This window comes from Salmo trutta, chromosome 21, assembly GCF_901001165.1.
Source record: "Salmo trutta chromosome 21, fSalTru1.1, whole genome shotgun sequence".
NCBI lineage: Eukaryota > Metazoa > Chordata > Actinopteri > Salmoniformes > Salmonidae > Salmo > Salmo trutta.
This window is the reverse complement of record NC_042977.1, coordinates 22,147,539-22,169,681: the sequence shown is the minus strand read 5'-3', so window position 1 is coordinate 22,169,681 and position 22,143 is coordinate 22,147,539. Positions and strand designations below refer to the sequence as shown.

General features: G+C 42.8%; 1 long non-coding RNA gene across 1 annotated transcript; it reads right to left on the bottom strand.

Annotated features, from left to right (window-relative positions):
• Nucleotides 1-5,964: 5,964 nt before the first annotated feature.
• Nucleotides 5,965-8,391, bottom strand: LOC115156966 (uncharacterized). The gene is made up of 2 exons (XR_003868355.1): nucleotides 7,807-8,391; nucleotides 5,965-6,341 (listed from the first exon to the last, which is right to left on the bottom strand). It is a non-coding gene; the product is annotated as an uncharacterized LOC115156966 (long non-coding RNA).
• Nucleotides 8,392-22,143: the final 13,752 nt, after the last annotated feature.

Here is a 22,143-nt window from a genome sequence, read left to right as displayed (position 1 = left end):
AATGATGGGCGGGGCGCGAAATTCAAACTCCTCTAAATCCGAAAACTTACACTTTTCAAACATATGACTATTTTACAGCTATTTAAAGACAAGACTCTCCTTTATCTAACCAAACTGTCCGATTTCAAAAAGGCTTTACAGCGAAAGCAAAACATTAGATTATGTCAGCAGAGTACCCAGCCAGAAATAATCACACAGCCATTTTTCAAGCTAGCATATCATGTCACATAAACCCAAACCATATCTAAATGCAGCACTAACCTTTGATGATCTTCATCAGATGACACACCTAGGACATTGTGTTATACAATACATGCATGTCTGTTCAATCAAGTTCATATTTATATCAAAAAACAGCTTTTTACATTAGCATGTGACGTTCAGAACTAGCATTCCCACCGAACACTTCCGGTGATTTTACTAAATTACTCACGATAAACGTTCACAAAAAGCATAACAATTATTTTAAGAATTATAGATACAGAACTCCTCTATGCACTCGATATGTCCGATTTTAAAATAGCTTTTCGGATGAAGCACATTTTGCAATAATGTAAGTACATAGCCCGGCGTTACAGGGCTAGCTATTTAGACACCCTGCAAGTTTAGCCTTCACCAAAATCACATTTCCTATAAGAAAAATGTTCTTACCTTGCTTGTTCTTCATCAGAATACACTGCCAGGACTTCTACTTCAATAACAAATGTAGGTTTGGTCCCAAATAATCCATCGTTATATCCAAACAGCGACGTTTTGTTCGTGCGTTCTAGACACTATCCCAACGCTAAATCTCGGCCACGAGCATGACGCAAAATATGACAAAAAATTTCTAAATATTCCATTACCGTACTTCGAAGCATGTCAACCGCTGTTTAAAACCAATATTTATGCAATTTATCTCGTAGAGAAGCGATAATATTCCGACCGGGAATCTGCCTGTCTGTAAACTGAGGAAAAAACCGAAAGCCGGGGGCGGGGCGTGTCACGCGCCTAAGGCTTAGACCATTGAGTGACCACTTAGCTTTTGCCTTCCTGTGCTTCAGCCAGGGCTTTGAATTACGTCATTCCTGTTTTTCCCGGGCTATGAGACCTCATTGGAGACGTGTGAATTGTCACGTAAGAGCAGAGATCCTTTGTAAACGATAGAGATAATAAAGAAGGGCAAGAAATGTTCAGACAGGGTACTTCCTGAACAGAAGCATCTCAGGTTTTTGCCTGCCATAGGAGTTCTGTTATACTCACAGACACCATTCAAACAGTTTCAGAAACTTTGGAGTGTTTTCTCTCCAAAGCTAATAATTATATGCATATTCCAGTTTCTGGGCAGGACTAATAATCAGATTAAATCGGGTACGTTTTTTATCCAGCCGTGAAAATACTGCCCCCTAGCCATAACAGGTTAACAGACAGTCGAAAGTCTTGTGGATCACCTCTCACCTTTGTCATGACGTTGGCCTGTGGGTAAGGTTTATGACTCCCCCCATAAATACCTTTCTCCCTTCCCCTCTCTAACTGACCCTACTGAAGGACTGCTGTCCTGTTAAATATAGAGAGTCTGGGAACATCAAACAAATGGGGAAAGGAACAATATTTTGATTATAAAACCAGTTTGAAATATACTTGATAACGTAATGAGTATGTATATCAGTTCATTGTTATCTGAGATATTATGATTGATGACAGGACGACATAAACTGTACCTGAGAAAGTATACACCCTCTAGTTATCAGAGTCACATGGAATTGTTATGCAATTGAAATGTTTGATATTGAAATTGTTTGTTAGGAGATCAAATGTAATTTTAGCTTCCAAATGAGAGAATTGGGTTTTCATAAGGAAAGTGCCCTGCTCGATCAGTGGCCCAACCCTGTGAAGAAGACAGGGGTTATAAACGATGAAACACCTCCTTCCATCCTCTCCACTATATAAGCCTTTGACGAAAAGACATTCAGGAGTTCCAGTACGGGAGGTCTGCAGCCTCTACGTTAGAAGGACACACACATGTCAAGGACAGAACTAAGCCAACCTCGGCGTGAGCTTTGATGGCGAATGGTATGAACTTTGAGCTTATTCACTACAGAAGTGATACTTCCTAGCCGTTGAGTTAGCCGCTGCTAACGTGGGCTAGGAAAGGACGGACGACGGATCCAGTCTAACAAACAGACGAAGATACCACCACGTATCCAATTTACCACCAGAGACATTGTTCAGAGTACAGGAAGATCTGTTGGCCAACCCGGCCAGCATCTACGACCAATCTACCGAAGCGCAGCTCAGAGTAAATATTTATTGCATTTTCCTTTTCCAAATGGGCGGTAATTTAGAATGCATAAGATAATGTATTTACGATAGCATAGCTGCTGTTTCTCTGTTCCTAAATCTTATCACTCTTTCATTCAAGCCCAACCCCCTTTCCTTTGTGTAACCAGGTTCCGTTCACCAGGGGTGAATTCTGTATGACATCATTGTATTCTGTGTATTTGTAATTCTGTGTGATTAGTTAGGTATTTAGTAAATAAATAATTAAAAACAATTTCGTATTGCTGATTCAACTTGTTAGCCAGGGTTCGTGAAGATAACCAAGAATTTACAACTTTCTTTATGAGACTGAAAATAAGATAAGGGTTAATATTGACTGCTATCGATGTAAAATATTACTAAGTATTTTAAGAGTTTATTCGGAAGATAACAGCTCTATAAACGTTCTTCCGTGGTGCCCCGACTTTCTAGTTAATTACATTTACATGATTAGCTTAATCAGGTAATATTAATAATAGAGAAATCATTTTATAAGTTAGCATGACATATCACTTAATCCGGCTTAGCCAAAGACACGACACCTTATATGGAATATTGTTAGTTGTTACTCTATAAAGGAATTGGAGACTAGTTCCAGAGTACTGTCTGGAAAAAAGCAGCGGAGATGCGCAATAGGTTTCTAATTAGCGTCTATTCTCCACAATGTGTGGATGAAGCTCTTAATTTGGCATTGGAGAAAACACGAAATGAACTGCTACAAAAAAGACCCGCTAGAGCTAAAGAACTCTGTAATGTTCACAACTACATCAAGAAACACTGGCATGTTTTATCATCAGACCCAGCTCTGCCTGCTGAATTTAAGAATCCACCACTTATTGTATATAGGAGAGGTCGCAATTGACGCAATAAATTGGTCCATGCCAACTGCCAGCCACAAAGAAAATCAGCCAGGCTCTTTTATTCCCTCTTCCAAATGGTAGCTATAAATGCAGAGGTTACGCACAGTGCAACAATATGATGTGTTTGAATATTTCTGCAACCCACATTCAGGAAAACGGTTCCAAATAAACGACATTATTACGTGTTCCACCACCCATGTTATCTACATTATTAAATGTCCATGTGGGCTGTGCTATGTAGATAAAACCTCTCGTTCTCTCAAACAGAGAATCAGTGAACATAAAAGTTCAATTAGGAGAAACGACAGGGATTATCCAGTCACAGTGCATTTTAATGACCTAAAACATGACATTTCTACCTTTTAGATTTTGTGGCATAGAGGAAGTTAAGATATCAGACAGGGGAGGTGATAAAAATATGTTTTTGGAATTTCACCCTCCAGACATTATTTCCTAAAGGTCTTAATGAGGAAAAGCCTATGTATGTTATGTTGTACATTTGAACATGACTGATGCCCCTATTTCAGATTACTCTGAAGTTTTTCTTACACTGCACCCAACGATTTATGAAAACTTGCTTGGTAGGTCGATGTCCTCATTGTTGTTTTACAGACGTGTTTAATACGTTTTATGTACACACTTTATTTGAATATTTATGAAATGCATATTGTTATAGCAATTATTTGTTTTTCCTTCGCCTCCAACCCCTTTCGATGTGTGGAACGGATGTGGGTGTGACTAGGTCTACATCAGGTTGCCAATTTAAAAAACTCACAAAAGCTCTGACGAAGGCTGTGAGGCCGATATGCAAAGTTCAAGATAACAGGGGCGCACGGCGTTTATGTTACATGCCGACGCTACCTCTCTATAGTACACATACGTACGTACAGATACACACAGACAGTACGTCTGAAAGGGACCAGTTGTTCGTCCACCATCAAGTCGGACCCCGGGTGGTAGAGGGCCAGCAGCCACTCCTCCCACAGGTCCCAGACCTCTCTTATGGCCGCCAGTCTGTCGGTGGCGAGTCTCGACCGGCGGATGTCGAATCGCAGCAGCCTCGAGTACTTGTGAAAGACCTTGAGCGGCATCGTGGCTCGGAACACGGTCCTGCCGCTCTCCGCGTCCCACAGGCTGGCCGCAGCCTCGCCCCGGGACCTGTAGACGCCCACTAGGATTAGCAGCCCTAGGTAGGCACGCAGGTCGGGGGAGTCCATGGGTCGCCAGCCGTCACCGTATTTTCTCACCCCCTGCAGATTTGTCATGTCCACAATGATCCTTTCTATCGCCAGCGTGACAAACAGCCGGAAGGTGGCCGTGGGGCCAAGCATCACCGCGGGGCCGGGATGGCGGATGGCGCGGGGCAGGTCCGGGCCGCCATAGGCCACGGAGGACCATTTGATTTTGCCGTTTTTTGACAGCAACGTCTCCCTTCGGCCTTGGCCGGCCGCCGCCGCCGCCGTGTCCTCTCGCTCTGGCTCTCTGTCTCGCTCTCGGGCAGCGGCCGTGTCTCCCTCTCGCTCTTCCTCCTCCGAAGAAGAGGAGCGCGACCGCGAGGCCGAGTCGTCCGCGTCACGTTCGGGGTCGTATTCCTCGCCGTCTTCGTCTTCCGAAACGTCCTCCTCTTCGGAATTGCAGAAGTCTTCTTCGTCTTCTCGGTCGACACTGGAGGCTATCTGTTCCAGGACCTGAGCCGCGCTGAAACCGGGACTGCGAGGTGTCGGCGGCCTCACGCTCGGCGGGGTTGTATTCCTCGCCGTCGGCCTCATTGTCGTCCTCATCGTCGTCCTCATCTTCTTTTTCTTCTTTTTCTTCTTCTTCTTCCTGACAATATTAGTAGCCTCTCTACGGCCGGCCGATAGCGGCCACGTGAACGGCCGCTGCCCTCTTGCACACTGACGCACCGCATCTCCCAGGGGGTCGCTCTGACCTGGCCAACGGCAGGAGGGTTATAACATACACATTGCTAACGCTGCGCCCGGCCCGGGGGGTCGCTCTGACCCGGCCTGGAAAACGGCAGGGGGGTTATAACATACACATTGCTAACGCTTCCCCCGGGGTCTCTCTGACCCGGCCTGGACGCGGGGGAACAGCTCCTAACACATGGCCGGCCCAGGGGTCGCTCTGACCCGGCCTGGACACGGGGGAACAGCTCCTAACACATGGCCGGCTCAGGGGGTCGCTCTGACCCGGCCTAGACAACTGCAGAGGGGGTTATAACATACACATTGCTAACACATGTCCGGGCCCGGGGTCGCTCTGACCCGGCCTGGACGCGGGGGAACAGCTCCTAACACATGGCCGGCCCAGGGGTCGCTCTGACCCGGCCGAGACAACGGGAGGGCTAACACATGGCCGAGCCCGGGTCGTTCTGATCCGGCCTAGACACGGGGGAACAGCTCCTAGCACATGCCCGAGCCAGGGTTGCTCTGACCCGGCCGAGACAACGGGAGGGTTAATAAAAGTAGATTATGTTTTCTCAACGTATTTCAATTACTTTACTTCCCTCATATTAAAATCAGGCAATGATAGTTAGTTTGATGGATACCTTAGGCTTTGTCCGACTTTATAAATTAGGTCGAGATTCCATCTTAATTCGCTCTAACTTTATGGAAAACAGTTTATTCAATAAATCCAACAACTCCTCTCATACTGGGAGGAAAAATAAAAACAGTTTCAGACCTTAAGGGCAGTTTTATTTCAACTGTTTTACCCAGACGGATAAAATCTAATACGCATTTAAAGTTACATCGTTAGGGTAAGATAACCAAATGTGGACACATTCCAATCAGTTTCCAGAGCACAATTTCCCAAACATTGTAGACAGTTTATTAATAACACTTAAAACCTCATCTTTATCAAATGATCCATTAAAGATACCAACTCAACTACGTTCGTCTACGAATGGGTGGTTTAAATTGTATCTAATTATATTCTCAGCATTCTTTATCAAATCTCTAGTAATCGATTATACACACACATACAATTTATCATATTTTCACAGAATCCATATAAAACGTTAGAAAGTTTTAGGTACTCACACAGAACTTTAAGACCCACACAGGAGTGGCCCGATACTCACACAGAACATCAGAACATAATTGAAAGGTTACTCACACAGTGTAAACCTACTCACGCTCACACAGAACGCTCCTACAAAGATTACCTAGTGGTAACTTTAACCTTTTGAGGATAGGGGGCAGTATTGAGAATTTTGGAAAAAATATGTTCCCATTTTTAACTGCCTCCTACACCAACTCAGAAGCTAGAATATGCATATTATTGTTCAGGTTTGGATAGAAAACACTCTGAATTTTTTAAAACTGTTTGAATGGTGTCTGTGAGTATAACAGAACTCCTATGGCAGGCAAAAACCTGACAAGGTTTCAAGCAGGAAGTACCCTGTCTGACAAGGAGTCGTGCGTCTTGCATCTTTTTATTGAAAAGTAAGGATCTTAGCTGTAACGTGACAATTCCCAGGGCTCCAATAGGCTCTCAGAGCCCGGGAAATAACTGAAGGTTTACGAGGGAGCCTCAGGCTGAAACACATTATCACCTTTTGTAAGTGGCTGCTCAGAGGACCTTTGAAAGAGGCGCGTGCACGAGTCGCTCCTGAGGAGAAATTTTATTCGGCTGTTTAGGCTCAATGCATACTCCCGGTCGGAATATTATCACTTATCTACGAGATAAATGGCATAAAAATTGGTTTTAAACAGCGGTTGACATGCTTCGAAGTACGGTAATGGAATATTTAGACATTTTTGACACGCCAATGCGCCATGCGCGACACCGTGAAGAAGCATTCTGATAGTGTCTAGAACTCACGAACAAAACGTCGCTGTTTGGATATAACGATGGATTATTTGGGACCAAACCTACATTTGTTATTGAAGTAGAAGTCCTGGCAGTGTATTCTGACGAAGAACAAGCAAGGTAAGAACATTTTTCTTATAGGAAATGTGATTTTGGTGAAGGCTAAACTTGCCGGGTATCTAAATAGCTAGCCCTGTGATGCCGGGCTATGTACTTAGATTATTGCAAAATGTGCTTCATCCGAAAAGCTATTTTAAAATCGGACATATCGAGTGCATAGAGGAGTAATGTATCTATAATTCTTAAAATAATTGTTATGCTTTTTGTGAACGTTTATCGTGAGTAATTTAGCAAACTGTTAGTAAATTCCCCGGAAGTTTGCGGGGGTTATGCTTTTTCTGAACGTCACATGCTAATGTAAAAAGCTGTTTTTTGATATAAATATGAACTTGATTGAACAGACATGCATGTATTGTATAACACAATGTCCTAGGTGTGTCATCTGATGAAGATCATAAAAGATTAGTGCTGCATTTAGCTGTGGTTTGGGTTTATGTGACATGATATGCTAGCTTGAAAAATGGGTGTCTGATTTTTTCTGGCTGGGCACTCTGCTGACATAATCTAATGTTTTGCTTTCGTTGTAAAGCCTTTTTGAAATCGGACAGTGGGGTTAAATTAACGAGATTCTTGTCTTTAAATAGCTGTAAAATAGTCATATGTTTGAGAAATTGAAGTAATAGTATTTCTAACGATTCAAAAATCGCGCCACTGGATTTCAGTGGCTGTTACGTAGGTGGGACGAGTTCGTCCCACATGCGCCAGAGAGGTTAACAAAATACTCACACAGAGTAACCCAGGGCATACCTGGCTAGCACATTTAAAATAATTGGAATTCACCACCTCTGAGGGTCACTTACACAGTCACACAGACATTCTCAGAACTAGGTCCTTATTCCAATAGGGCTTCACCAAGTACCATGTTTCACACAGAATACACAGTCACCCTGGCCCCTCACCCCCACAGACCGCACCAATCCCCACTGTGATCAATTCAGTGTTGAGACGGCTCTAGGTCGCCCGCAACCGACCAGTGGCAGAGTTTCATTGAGTCCGCAAACTCAGATTTCTCTCCTCTGACTCGGCCCTGTTTACGCCTCCAAGGTGCCCCCCTCACAAAGGAATACACACTCAGAGCTCACGTAACAGAGGCTTTTCTAAAAACTCGACTACAAGTGTGTTTTGCTCACCTCTTTCTTTAAAAACTAAGTTCGAGATGTGGTATCCACTCGGCTCGCCCCCCTCTTGACCCCACTCCTGGACAGGCTTACTGGGGGGAGTGAGCCGCTAGGCCATATACTATCACAGGATAATTGTGAGATCTAAGAGAGGACATACAATGGTCCAGACATTGCCATAAACCTCCCCACAATAAGGAAAAAGGAGGGAGTGACTTGCTCACAGACATTGTGGAGACAAGTCATTGGTTCCCCATTACTCACGCCATCCCTTCACATGGTTTAAGAATAGGTAAAGACACATTCACATATAAAAGACAAGTCTGACCTCCCCTTTCTGGGGCCCAAGTGACTGAGCCCCAGCTAAGGGAAACGTGCAACTGAAAGACACCATAGTCCAAAGGGCACTTTCAAATGACAAGTATCTCACACAAGCATATTATACTAATAAAACATCTTAATTATCTATGTTACCCAACTAATTCTGATTCATCCACCACAAATGCAATCCTTGTTTAATGTACGCAATATACATAAAAATAATGCATTTATTTTGAATGAATCCAGACCATTCATTTTATACTGCATTATCAAGAAAACGTGAATTAATGGCAGCATCTAATGGGGATCCATAATAAATACAAATACAAATGTAGAAATTAAGCTGGATTTAGGGATTGAGTTATGGCTCGGGTTAGGATTTGTCTGGGATGTGGATATTACGATAGTGTCAGGGTTTGGCTACAAAAGTGTTCTGGACATATTAATTAACAGTGTTTCTGGGTTTCCTGTCACTGTGGGCCTCAGAGCACAGTAGTACAGAGCAGTCTATCACTTCAGCAGAGGAGATTTCCAGATCCACGTTTGGCCTCTTTGTCATGATGTAGAGTGAACCCTGGTGTAATATCCACATACTCCATAACCAGTAACTGTGGTGCTGATTTCAGATAATGACGATACCATTGAAGATAGTTGCCAGAGGAGTAGTTACAAGACAGAGTAACTCTGTCCCCGTCCAAAGCCAGCACTGCATCAGTGTAGGGTGTTAATACCTGTGGAGAACTGAGACCTGTAAAACATAATACTATATATGATGTAATACTCTACACACACATAAACGATTGAATTAATTTCAAATGCAGATTAAAAAGAAACAATTTTCAAGATAAAAAAACATGTATCCTCATGTCTTTCATCATCTCTATATTATTTGATTTGAAAAATACTTAGTTTCAATAAACATGTCATTACTTACCTATCAAGTCAAAGAAGAGTAATAGTGAACAGAACAACATTGTAGATGGCAGGATGTGTAGAATAAGCACCAGCTGCTGATGAAAAGCACAGCATCAACTGGCTATGTTCTTCATGGTAGTATCATGTTTTATCTTGAGGATTAATAATCTAATCCTGAGTTGTATGCTCTAGCTCCTCCTACTGACTATGTAGAATCAAACAAAAAGGTGTCATATAGATTTGAAAGCAGTTTACAAATGATTTATTCAAGAAACTCCATTTGATGGCGCTGTGGTCAAAGAAAAGATAGCAGATGTTTGGAAAACCACAAACTGACAGGTCTATATTCTGCTGATTGCTCAGTGAGTGACTTATGTATCTCTGTGGACATTACGACACAGCAATACAGAGTGGAGTCTTTCCCTTCAGCAGAAGAGATCTCCAGATCTGCCCAAGTCTTCCCTTTATTCATTTCTACAGTTAGGCGAGGGTGCAGAAAGTAAAATAATTGTGTGGATAAATGCTATACTGTATCTGAGGTTAGATGCTAGGGTGAATTCCAGCACAGTTTTTTAAAGAAGAATGTATTATCTTGGCTAAGCCCTACCCCTGCCCTAAAATATGCATAAGAAGAGTTTATCATGACCTGTCAGGTTTTTGTACGGTGTTTATGGGTTTCCTGTCACTGTGGGCTCCAAGGCGCAGTAGTACAGAGCAGAGTCTGTCACTTCAGCAGAGGAGATCTCCAGATCCATACGTTTGGCTTTTTTGTCAAGATTTAGAGTGAACCCTGGTGTTTTTGCAAGCATATGTTCCATGACCAGTAACTGTGGTGCTGATTGTGGATATTGTCGATACCACTGAAGAGTGACACCAGAAGAGTAATTACAAGAGAGAGTAACTCTTTCCCTTTCTGAAGCCACTTCTAAATCAGTGTAGGGTGTTAATACCTGTTCACAACTGAGACCTGTAAAACATAAAACACATATTACATTTAATACTTTAAAACCACATGGCAGAATGGATTAATTCCAAAAGCAGTGCAAAGATAAAAATGTTGTGCATTATCTTTATATTCCTTGATTTGAAAAATAAATACACCAAAACATAATCACACTAATTTTAAATGAAAAATGTAATTACTTACCTATCAAGTCAAAGAAGAGTAATAGTGAACAGAACAACATTGTAGATGGCAGGATGTGTAGAATAAGCACCAGCTGCTGATGAAAAGCACAGCATCAACTGGCTATGATCTTCATGGTAGTATCATGTTTTATCTTGAGGATTAATAATCTAATCCTGAGTTTTATACTCTAGCTCCTCCTACTGACAATGTAGAATCAAAGACGTTTCATATACATTTGATTTATTCACTAGAGACTCCACTTGATGGCACTGTTGTCTAACAGAAGAGAGCAGATGCTTGTAAATCCATAAAATTCAGCTCACTGCTGAGTCAATAAGTTATGCGTCACTGTGGACGTCACAGCACAGAAGTACAGTGCAGAGCGTTGTAAGTTTTTTGTACAGTGTTTCTCAGTTTCCTGTCATTGTGGGCTCTACAGCACAGTCGTACAGAGCAGTCTCTCACTTCAACAGAGGAGATCTTCAGATCCACACGGGTCTTCTCTTTGTGAGAGTATGGAGATTTAGCTCTCACTACAGTCCTAGAGGCATGGAGGACGAAGAGGAGGAATTCGGGAACTGATCCTTGATACTGTTTATGCCACAGTACACTGTATGCTGAGGAGTAGTTGCAGGAAAGTTGAACATTACTACCCTCCTCTCCATACACTTCATGTTGGTTTGTCTGGATGGTCTATTTGAAATGATGTATTTGAAATGAGGAAAGATCTTGGTATGTATTCTAAAATCCAATAATACTGATAAAAAATACATTAGCCTAAAAAATGCAAACCTTTGGGATCGGTGTCCTTTCCACGGGACGGTTGAGCTAGGCTAGGCTAATGCGATTAGCATGAGGTTGTAAGTTACAAGAACATTTCCCAGGACATAGACATATCTGATATTGGCAGAAAGCTTAAATTCTTATTAATCTAACTGCACTGTCCAATTTACAGTAGCTATTACAGTGAAATAATACCATGCTATTGTTTGAGGAGACTGCACAACTTTGTACATGAAAGTTATTAATAAACAAATTAGGCACATTTGGGCAGACTTGATACAAAATTATGAACAGAAATGCAATAGTTTATTGGATCAGGCTAAATCTTTGCACATACACTGCTGCCATCTAGTGGCCAAAATCAAAATTGCACCTGGGCTGGAATAATACATTATGGCCTTTCTCATGCATTTCAAGTGATGATACAAAAAAATACAAAAGAACGTTCGGTTTTTTCTTAGTATTATCTTTTACCAGATCTATTGTGTTATATTCTCCTACATTCCTTTCACATTTCCACAAACTTCAAAGTGTTTCCTTTCAAATGGTACCTTATAATAGGCATATCCTTGCTTCAGGGCCAGAGCTACAGGCAGTTAGATTTGGGTGTGTCATTTTAGGCAAAAATTGGAAAAAAGGGGCGGATCCTTAAGAGAATGACAGGAACACAGTAATTTACTAACCTGTCGGTACACAAAGTAAAATAATTGTGTAGCTTTTTTTATGCACACACCACTGCCTTAAAACATGCACAACAGGACTTATCATGAACTGTCAGGTTTTTGTACAATGTTTCCGGGTTTCCTGTCACTGTGGGCTGCAAGGCGCAATAGTACAGAGCAGAGTATTTTACATTAGCAGAGGAGATCTCCAGATCCACACAGGTTCTATCCTTCTTCAGTTTAATAGTCGTGGGTATGGAGGAGTAGGTGTGACTGCATCTGCATGCACAGTGAGGCGTAGACTTTTGGAGTATGACCTGGTGTCAAGAAGTGCAGCAAAGAAGTGTCATGACGTTGGCCTCTTTGGGTACAGGAAGGACAGTTGACCCCCTCCCCTTTGTTCCATCACCCAACCTACCTTCCCCCCCAACCCAGGGTTGTAAAAATTCCAAGAGGAGAATCTACTACAACATGTTTCATAGAGAGACAAAGGAAATTCTTCCAACTCATAGAATTGGAGAACCTAGCGACATGTGTGTTCTGGAGAAGATATGGAAGATTGATGAAGACTCCAGCTACGAACTGATCCGCTTGGTACAATTTTGTGATACTCAGAAGAGACAATATAGCCATATTACCCTAAAACGGTCTACATGATAGCCTCAGCAATGAGACTGAATCCACATGGGTGTATACAATGTATTATTAAGGATAAAGCTATTTGTAATACATTGAGATGCTATGTACTGATGTTAATGTGATAGAATTATATTTCTGTAACCAAGTCTAGCTCAGTCATAGGCACGCCCCAGGGACACATACAGGACCAGGCGTCATTTGACAAGCCTGTTCTCTGGGTACTATAAAAGACCCCCTGATTTACATTTCTACAGACCAGGCCTACACTCCATCGTGAGTTTGGCCCAGAGGTTTGACCAGCCAAGTACTCTACTGAAAGTGAACTATACCACGTGGTTAACTTTTACTATCGAGACCGACAGAATAAGAACAAGTCTTTGATATTAATTATTAGTCTGCAGCTAAGTAAATTATATCATCGAACGCGAAGACCAACCACATCCATTCTATGACGACATTCATGAATGTCGCTCTGACAGATCCATTCTAACCGAGAGAGAGAGAGAACGCTGACAAACTCTCCATCAGAACAAAACTCTCCAACAAGAATCCCGACGACACATGAGCGTAAATATATATTGATATTGCATTTGTTCCCGAATGAGTGAGCCTTCAATTGTCAATTGTTAATATTAATGAACTCTGTGTAACTTCTCAGCTTACCGTTTTATGACCCATTGTCTAACAGACCAGCCATGCTTGTTAGCCAGTAGGGCACATTCCCCTACCAATCCTGTGTGACGATAATTACTGTTTGTATGTTTTCTGTTAATTACTTAGTGTAGTAAATAAATGATTTTAAGACAATTGATGTATGGATGATTTTAGTAAAGACTGGGTTCGTGCAGATACAACAATTTACGACGTTTGGAATGAGACTAACGTGAGGTAAAATACACCATTGAAACTAGAAGATAATCGGCCTATACTATAATAGAATATTATAGTACAGGAAAGTTATATTAGGAAAATTATAGCTTTGTAATCTGAATATTCTCCTTGGTGCCCCGATCTCCTAGTTAATTACAGTTAAACGATTAATCAGTTTAATCGCGTGATAATAATTACAGGGAGCTAATTGATAAACGTATCTTCAGTTTAATGGTACCCAAAGACACGACATATATGGAGCCCCCGTGCGAGGAATCTAAGATAGAATTGGACTTTGCTGTGAAATTCTATATATCAATTGTGCAAACAGAATTGTACGAACAGCCTGCTATCTAAACAAAGTGATTGTGCATTTTCCATTGAGAGAAGCTATTTAAAATAGCCCCGGTCTTATATCGATAGCAGTGAGGAATAAATTCCAGTTTTAGTCCGTTAGGCCAAACGGTACTATTTCTGTCGGTAAATATTAACTTCTAGAGTAAGGTTAGAATTTAGAAGTTAACTGTCCGGTAACCGAGCCGAATAATTTGCCTACCGCACTAGGACAGTGTGGGCAGACCGTATGCGTATCTGTATTTTAGTACCGTGTCGCTCCGGTCAGCAGAATATGCTGAATGGGGTTAAGGTGAGACGTCACTAGAAAACCCACCCTTTCCATAAGTGAAAGGATCCTATTTTGGTGCTTGGAAGGATACTTCTGAACCAAGTAGCAATAGCTTAGCATTACGGGCAAGCTAACAGAGAGGGAACATTTCCTCTCTCCGTACCACGTTTAAAATTCCTCCGTAGCGCGACGGAAGTCCGACCTTTGTACTTCCGTTTAAATTTCATCATTCTGCACCCTGGTGGTGAAGAATTGCCAGCACATCTCTAGGGGAAATTCAAACGTGGAGCACGGGATATGACGTCTCATTCAATTTAACTAACAAGTGAAATTGCCAGATTTACCTTTTCAAGTGGATCTTTTTAAAAAAATATCCAAAATTGATTGGGCGTCCATAATGAGACATTATTAACTTTTTCCAAACTTAACTTAGATGAAGCAAGGCTCTCAGGTTAATTGAAAGTTAATTCCCAGATAGCCTATACAGGTTTGATATATCATAAATAGATGAATCAGTAAAATCTGCTTTAGCAAGGCACAGTCAGTAAAACCCATTACTGACGGGAGTGAATCCCATGTGGCTTCGGCCTTAAGGGAAAGTATAGTGGTGAATGTACCCTAAACATTTAAACTACATTACTGTTAGGATAACTCCGCAATCTGAATTGCTTGGGTATCATTGCCTCATTCAATTTATTTAGTTAAATTGTCGAACATACCTTTCTAGGTTCTTCCAACTAAATGAGACAACTTAAACTTTGCATATTAACCTTGATGAAGCAATCTCTCAGGTAATTCAAAGTTAATTCCCAGATAGCCTATACAGGTTTGATATATCATAAATAGATTAATCAGTAAAATCTGCTTTAGCAAGGCACCTTCAGTAAAACCCATTACTGACGGGAGTGAATCCCATGTGGCTTCGGCCTTAAGGGAAAGTATAGTGGTGAATGTACCCTAAACATTTAAACTACATTACTGTTAGGATAACTCCGCAATCTGAATTGCTTGGGTATCATTGCCTCATTCAATTTATTTAGTTAAATTGTCGAACATACCTTTCTAGGTTCTTCCAACAAAATGAGACAACTTAAACTTTGCATATTAACCTTGATGAAGCAACCTCTCAGGTAATTCAAAGTTAATTCCCAGATAGCCTATACAGGTTTGATATATCCTAAATAGATTAATCAGTAAAATCTGCTTTAGCAAGGCACAGTCAGTAAAACCCCTTTACTGACGCTCAGCCCAGGTAGGAGCGTACCCTAGTGGTGAAGGGTCCCAACATTTGACCTTCGGTTTACACTTATGATATCCAATCAATGGAGATTGTAGGAACCAATCGTCTCATTCAATTTAATAAGTTAAATTGTCGAACATACCTTTCTAGGTTCTTCCAATTAAATGAGACAACTTAAACTTTGCATATTAACCTGGATGAAGCAAACTCTCAGGTAATTCAAGTTTAATACCCAGACAGCCTACCCAGGTAGGACTAATCATTGGCATTGATTAATTCAATTTGCTTTTGCAAATTCATTCACGCCCAACTTCCACAGTACTGTACAGTACTGATGGTTCATTAACGTCTATAAATAGATTAAAATCGTCTTTGCAGCTCCCCACGTTCCAAAACCAAATTTTGGAAAATTAGGAAAAACATTTTTCCTTTCAAATGTTCTAATAATGTGCAAGCTATCAGAGGGGGTGGTCCCCACTCGCCCGCTAATTAGTGAACCTCCACCCGTAAATGGATTGATCTCTGACCTCAGCAGCGATAACAACCCTAATTATGCCATTAGTGGAAAAGCAGACAACAATGTTTTCCAAAATCAACCATCGGGTGCAGGCCTCGTAAAGGTTCTCTCCAGTCTAGCTCTGATGTCTTGCCATCCGAGATTGCCATCTGTCCAATACCGCAGTGCACAGCTGAAGCACGAGCAGGTAATGGTAGACATAAAGGGACAGGTGGAGAGAACCGGGAAACCAATGACCAAGGCAGACAAGGGAAAAATTCTGCTAGCTATGGAACTGCGTTCGAAAACTGAACAATTAAATGTAATTGCAAAAACGTATGACGATGAACAAGCACAAGCTCTTCAACAAAATCGTTTTCTACAGGAACAAAATCATAGGCTACAGGAACAACTCGATTTAGCCAAAACTAAATACGATGATGTCCACGCCAAACTAGATAAATCTGAAGAGTTATCTACAAACAGGAGCGCTCAACTTGACAACATGCATGCTGTTTTGTTGAATGTTACTCAAAATAACACGGTGCTCCTCAAAGCGCTGCAGACCAAAGACGATCAGTTAATGAACACAATGACAAAGTTGGATGATAAATCAGCAGAACTTATTGAAGTCGCTGACCAAATGAATGATGAGAGAACTCAGGTGATGAGGTTGGAAATATTGATTTCTAAGCAAGCAGAGGAAATCTCATCACTGAATCTCTCGCTCCGTACTCAAGACCTCTATCTGCAAACCATGACAGATAAGTTTGAGACCGAAAGGAGCAGGTGTGACACTCACGTGTCCAAAATCAGTACTCTAAGCGCTCAAGTGGACTCTGCAATGCAGCAGAATTCCACCCTTAGGTACCATCTGGAGGAAATCCAGAATGGTACCGCTCTACAGCGCGACTTCCCATCCAAGCAACCGGAGCCCTGTACTCACAGGAGTGAAGACAATAGGTTTCAGACATTGCCTCCCTCATGTGTCCCTCAGTCTTCTCCTCTTTGCCCTTCGGCACTGAGTTATATGGCGCCTCTTGGCCAACAACAACAAGGCTTGGCTTCCTCTCTTGGCCTTTCGGCCCCAATCTCTCCACAGGATGAAGCCAACCCTCTCCGCCCGCTTGGCGCGGAATACCTTGACAAACTCGTCAAGAATTTCCCCACCTTTGACCCCATTCCAGGTCAGCCAAACGATACTGAGACGTTCCTAGCTGACATAGAGGATGCGTTGGATGGCTACCCGAACGCTACAGGTTCTGACAGGGTTTACCTGTTGAAGCGAACGTCAAATAGACACGTGACAAGGTTCATTCGTCTACAACAGCAACACGTGCTAAATGACTACACTAAACTTGCCACAGCTTTGAAATTAGAATTCAGTGGTTCTGCGACTCGCAAACACGATAGCTCACTGGCTAACACCGTCAAACAAGCTCGGAACGAACACCCACAAGCTTACTATCATAGGCTTCGTTCAGCTTACTTTGGCCTACTCACAGAAACAGGAATGGAAGAGCTTTTACCATTCAAACAAATGTTTCTGTCGAACATGTATCCCACCTTCATTACCTACTTGGGCCCTGCCGCCCACGTTGGCTTGCCTATCTTACAACTCAGAGAGCTTGCAAGCACAGCTTTTGAGGCATCAAAAGTTCACAACGCTAAGAGCCCTGACCACTCAGTTTTGAAGTTTAACCAGGAGCACTCACTCCAGTTAGAGGGTGCATTATCAGGTATTGGAGCGTCGAGTGATGACGCACAACAACAGTTTCTACCACGAAACCATGATTCCAATAACCTCCGCGGTCGAAATAACTGTAAAGTACGTAGCCATCAACATGACTACCGCTACAATCGACCCGTTCGCTACGTTCCTGCACCCAACCCACAAAAAGTGTCAGAGCACAAGGGTAACAAAGGGTTGAAGGACGATCAAAACGTAGACCAATGTTCTCCAGAAGTCCCACTACGGGAAGAACTTAAGCGAGAACAATTTGAGAAAAGGGTAAAAGATAAGTCACAAGGACTAGACGGGGAATTACCGGACACCAGGTCCACAGGAATTAACACCCATAGCAAGGACGTTAAAGTTCAAATTTCTCCCGCTCTCATTCAAGACCCTATCCAGGGCCCGCTTGATCAAGAAACAAGCCCCCGGGCTTTGTCTATAGACTCTGATACTAAAGTTGTGAAGATAAAGGTCAAACGCTTCGTTAAAGCCAAGGCCACTCAAAATCGGAAAAGTCAATCTGCTTCCATCTTGAACAGACATGGCACATCACGTCGTTGCGAACGACCACTCCACTTTGTGGGGAATATGTCCACTAACCACGAATCTAAACGGCCATACCTGGAAACAGTCCTGGAGGACTGCTTAGCTTGTCATGCGCTAATTGATTCGGGTGCGACAATATCACTCATCTCTCAAACATTGTTTGATGATCTCAAAAGGGCTTTGAAGCCAACTAAACGTTGGTTAAAAGTGGAACGATGCGACACTAAACTTCGAGGGGTCACTCAGACTACCTCGCCTCTCACATTGAGAGTCATGCTGAAACTACACTTCCAGGACGTATCGCTCGTTCACCCTGTGTATGTTACCAGCCTCGAAACTGTAACCCTCCTACTTGGAGCAGACTTGATGGATCGGTTACTCCCATTGATGGATTGGAAAACCAACCAGGTATGGTCACAGGCCACCGTGCCTTCTCCACTGACCACACTGTCTTCCCCTAACGCTAGCTGCAACGCAGTCCTTCACGAGGGGTATCTGTCGAAAGCACCCCTTGGGAAAAAGACGTTTAGAAACCTCTTGGTGCAGAATCCGATCCAAGGAGATATTACGATATCTCGACACATTCCATCAGCCAACCTGATTGACCATTCTTTTCATGATTTCGAGCCAGCTGCCTCTGTGAATAAGCAACTTCCCTCCTCCTTGCAGTCGTGCAATACGATAGTTGATATGAACTTCTCTTGCCCTTTGGACACTTCCGCAAGCACTGCGGCCGTCTCAGCAAGTAAAACATTGATGCACAGAGTATACTCTGCTTCCGATGATACACCTTCCGCTTTGTTCGGGACTGTCACCCCTTACAATGACACTAATGGCGTCAGTCCAGCAACTGACCCGATGACTCCCACTGGTGAAACACTTTGCAATATCACAGACCGATATCCTCGTCTCAGTTCGCAGGTAATGAAGAGGTTGCCACACGCGGACGCGGTGGGGACTGACATGCCTCGACAGCCACTGAGCGTTTGGAAGCACAAACACCAGGAGATTTGGTTGAAAGGTTACAGCCATTCTCATAACAACGCGGCCGCTGAAAACTCGTACGTAGGGTCCGATCTTCTTGTTTGCGCATCGGACACCAACACCACCCGCTGGTGGGGGGGTCCCGAGGCACAAAGGGGGGGAATAGTAGCCCAGACCCATGATGAGCCTCATCGAGGCCGGTGGGGGGGTCAAGACTACGGACAACACCGTACGAGGCCGCCAGAGCATAAATCAAATCTAGTTGTAAACTCTCCTATGAGAACAGTGAGGAGCAGACAGGCCCCTAGACGGGGATTATCTTAGAACACATCTAAGATAGTACTGAGGTGTACCACACTGGTCGTAAAGGAAGTCCAGTGGACTTGTCCACCTCCAAAACAAATGGCATCAGTAATCATTCTTTGCCATGTGTAGGTTCAACTACCATACAACTAGTAAAATGCTCCAATCCATACAACTAGTAAAATGCTCCAATCATGTGTTCCGGTAGATAATATTTCAGAATAAATCGGTAGGATAACTGGTCCCCTTGAGTACCAGTACCAATACTAGCAACAGTCAGTCCAGCTACAATCAGTAAGAAGGTTAGAGATTTAACCAATCAAATTACCATCGACAACAGCGACATAGGAGTCACTCAGAGTGCAACACGTGGAGGGGAATCTCCAGTGCACTCTTCCAATGGTTAACACACATGCCACTAATAAATAGGACCCTCCATTCAGGAGGAAAATTATTAGAAGTCATGAACCATGATCACACCACGTATGACTGGTCCAATACTTAAAGAGTACTTCCGTCGTGAGGTTAGCTCCTCCGTGGATAACATAGCTATGAAATAGACTTCATACCTATCGCCACTACAAAAGTGGAAGAAACAGTGACTTGTAGAAAAACTACTACAGACTCCCTTGACACCAATTCTGACTGACCTCCAGGCATTGACCTGAAAATTACCTGACTACGTCAGACTCATTCTGAACAAGTTGTAATCTGCCCGGATACTTGGTTTTCTTCCCTTGACATGCGCGCTTGTGTAAGCAGAAGCGCACATGCACAACGGAACATCCAATTAGGATTTATGCTAGGACCACTTAAGGGCCCAAGCAATATACCAGCCTTAGTAAAGTTGAACATTTACTTCTAGGCCTTTGACTCTACAGCACTCACCAGTTTTCTTCCCAGAAGTCCGTAGGTCATACCTGTAGACTGCCCAAAACTAGTGCATTACAGCTGTAGACTTATCATATAGTTATCAACTTAGGATAGCGCCTAAGCAACACACCAAGTAGGAAAACCCTAGATATGGCATTAGAGACAATGCCATGATAATCATTTTGCCAGAACATTGGACGTATATAGAATACAGTCCAATTAGATGATTTTTCTTTTTTTTGTGTGAGAACTATATTTTGTATATTTTTTGTTTTGTTTATGCTTTCATTCCTTTTCGGTTCAGTTCCTTTGACGCATAGGAAGTGATAGAGCCATAAACAAAGTCCCCATACAACCATCACTTAGTGCCACAACGCCGCTCATTGGGGAATGAATGTAATCATATATATTTCATGAGTGTGTGTGCGTTGTTAACATCTGCCTAAGTTACTGCCCAGATCTTCCAGTCTGGACGACGGGTCCGGAACGGCGACCCCAAATCCGGACACCCACAACCTATCCTTGTGGCGGCATGCCCGCTGTCAGAGAGACTACCAAGGTAAACCACCAGAGGGGGGGACCGCAACGGCGATCAACAACCAGGACATCCCCTGGCCCTCCCTGGGGTACTTTACAGCTTCCAGGGAACCTACCAAGGTACGCCACTAGAGGAGACCGCATCGGCGATCACCAACCGGACCTCAACTGCCCATCCTTGTGGTGGACGGCTCCGCTTTCAGAGAGCCTACCAAGTTCAACCACCAGAGAGGACTGCAACGATGATCTACCAATGGGACATCACGTGGTCATGATTTTATGTTGATTTGTAACTTGCAGGATAAACAAGATCCAAACCACCAGGGGGGGTATGTCATGACGTTGGCCTCTTTGGGTACAGGAAGGACAGTTGACCCCCTCCCCTTTGTTCCATCACCCAACCTACCTTCCCCCCCAACCCAGGGTTGTAAAAATTCCAAGAGGAGAATCTACTACAACATGTTTCATAGAGAGACAAAGGAAATTCTTCCAACTCATAGAATTGGAGAACCTAGCGACATGTGTGTTCTGGAGAAGATATGGAAGATTGATGAAGACTCCAGCTACGAACTGATCCGCTTGGTACAATTTTGTGATACTCAGAAGAGACAATATAGCCATATTACCCTAAAACGGTCTACATGATAGCCTCAGCAATGAGACTGAATCCACATGGGTGTATACAATGTATTATTAAGGATAAAGCTATTTGTAATACATTGAGATGCTATGTACTGATGTTAATGTGATAGAATTATATTTCTGTAACCAAGTCTAGCTCAGTCATAGGCACGCCCCAGGGACACATACAGGACCAGGCGTCATTTGACAAGCCTGTTCTCTGGGTACTATAAAAGACCCCCTGATTTACATTTCTACAGACCAGGCCTACACTCCATCGTGAGTTTGGCCCAGAGGTTTGACCAGCCAAGTACTCTACTGAAAGTGAACTATACCACGTGGTTAACTTTTACTATCGAGACCGACAGAATAAGAACAAGTCTTTGATATTAATTATTAGTCTGCAGCTAAGTAAATTATATCATCGAACGCGAAGACCAACCACATCCATTCTATGACGACATTCATGAATGTCGCTCTGACAGATCCATTCTAACCGAGAGAGAGAGAGAACGCTGACAAACTCTCCATCAGAACAAAACTCTCCAACAAGAATCCCGACGACACATGAGCGTAAATATATATTGATATTGCATTTGTTCCCGAATGAGTGAGCCTTCAATTGTCAATTGTTAATATTAATGAACTCTGTGTA